Source organism: Euprymna scolopes, chromosome 16 (assembly GCF_053919585.1).
Source record: "Euprymna scolopes isolate OS-2025 chromosome 16, ASM5391958v1, whole genome shotgun sequence".
NCBI lineage: Eukaryota > Metazoa > Mollusca > Cephalopoda > Sepiida > Sepiolidae > Euprymna > Euprymna scolopes.
Window position 1 is genome coordinate 73,637,534 of NC_136497.1, and position 2,500 is coordinate 73,640,033.

Genomic DNA, 2,500 nt, shown 5'->3' on the forward strand with positions numbered 1-2,500 from the left:
CGGGGCGTTTGCTCAGTTGGTAGAGTGCTTGCCTCGCATGCAAGAGGCTCGGGTTTCGAATCCTGAGTTCGGATGTGTCTAACTGATGAGCCCAAATGAAGGCGAAACTCGAGTCTTGGACTTCCGGTTCGTTGACTGTCATGGTTCTTGTGAGCTGCGGCGTTGTTTGGCTGTGGAATTTATTATACAATGTCTCACATTCTGAAAATCATATATATATATATATATATATATATATATATATATATATATATATATATATATAGAGAGAGAGAGAGAGAGAGAGAGAGAGATGTATGCATGTGTATATGTGACGAAATGAACTAGTTTGGTGTAAATAAGCTTTGTTATGTAGAACTCAACAGTTTTACTTAACAACGCTTATTCACACAATAAATATATGTGTGTGTCTGTGTGAGTATTTGCGTGTATTTAATTTCCCTTTATCCTCGTATTTATTGCTGTTAACCTAGAGATAAAGTCCTAGTCAATGGTGTCAAAGTTGATTTTGTGAGTTCAAATCTCCGGACCAACGGTAATTATCACTTCCGACGCTTATGATTGTGAACGCATGAGACATTAGTGTCTGTAGGTATAAAAAATTATTCCTATATATATATATATATATATATATATATATATATATATATATATATATATATATATTATATATATATATTATTATTATTATTATTATTATTATTATTATTTTTATTCTTCCAGTATGTTTTTTAATACAAATGTATACGTATATGAATCTCTCTCTCCGTCTCTTACCCCACGCCTCTATCTGTCTGTCTGTCTCTCCGTCTGTCTGTCTGTCTGTCTCTCTCTCCCTCTCTCTCTACCTCTCTCTTTCTCTCGCTCTATCTATCTATCTATCTCTGTTCATATGTTTATCATTTTCTTCTTTCGAATTAGTTCAATACATAAAATTAAACATTTATGTGAAAAGTGTTTTGGAAAGGTTATAGCAGACATTGCCTCGGGCCACCATTAAAATGGAAGTGCAAACAAGCAGAAATAAGTCACTCGGAATTTGTAATTTGGTGACAGACGTCATAGAATCGCTTCCCTTTTTTCTTTGCTACATAAATTAAACGGGGAAAGTAAGTAAAATGGATATTTACACAATTATGATTAAAATGTTCATGTTTGATCCGATTATCGTCTGATTCTCTATACATGACACACGCATATACATACATGTATATATATATATATATATATATATATATATATATATATATATACGCCTATTAATATGTTTTTTGTGTATTGATATTCATATTAAAACCCTTTTTTCTATTTATTTAAAAACAAAATAAAACTTTGTTATATACAGTGCTGGCAAAAAGAAATTCCGCACTTGTAATTTTTTTCAAAAGCTGCAAATTTAAACTAAATTTAATATAACTTTTTAAAAAAACCTATGCCTCATTTGATTCGCCTTCTATTACTCTATGATTTTACCTGTTCATATTTGACTTTTAATTGAAATATTCTAGTGTTCATATCAATTTAAAAAAATAACTTCAAATTGAAGAAGCAAAAAGAAAGTCCGCAGCAATAAATTTGTTTAAAACCAGCTTAAAGTATCGCCCGTGAATCAGTTTAAAATATCCACCAACAGACAACAAACCATCTCTAATCGTAATTGATGTTGTTCCATGTTATGCAACGCAATTTTTTAGTTCATATGCCACGACTTTCTATTAGTGATTGTCAGGAGCTCATTAATCTCCACCTTTCTGGTTTATCCAATCGAGAAATCGGCCGCAGATTGAAATCTGATGAGAAAACGGTACCAAACACTGTGCAAAAGCACCAAAACACTGGCAGTGTTCATGATGCCCCCATACTAGAGTTACTTCTAACGGGGAAGACAATGCTATCAAGATCCGCAGCCTAAGAAACAGATTTGAAACGGTTCCCCAAATCCAACAACAGTGCAATATTGTTAAAAAGTGCTCTCTTTCTACTGTCAAGAACAGATTAAAGGAATTTAATTTGCGAGGATATGTAAGACGCAAGCCAATGATTTCTGTAAAGAACAGAAAGCGCCGTCTGGACTTTGTCAGATGCAATGAAGATCATGACTCTTCATATTGGCCAAAAGTGCTTTTTAACGACGAAAGTAAGTTCAGTAGACTAGGCAGTGATGGTAGGCAGTACGTCCGTCGGAGGAAAGATGAAGAATTTAATCCTAGGTGCTCAATTTCAATGCTGCAAGGTGGTGGAGGTTCAGTATTGGTGTTGGGCATTATTAGTACCAATAGTCCAGGGTCTATAGTTCGCTTGCAAGGTCGAATTAATTCAGTCAAATGCATTAATAGGTTTACTGAGCATTTTCTACCCTAATTTGGTCGGAATTATAATGATAATCCCATCTTCATGCAGGATAATGCTCCTATTAACACAGCTGACAATGTCAAGAGGTTCCCGGAAGAGAATGATATTTCGTGTTTAGGTTGGCCCACACAATCTCCAGACCTCAATC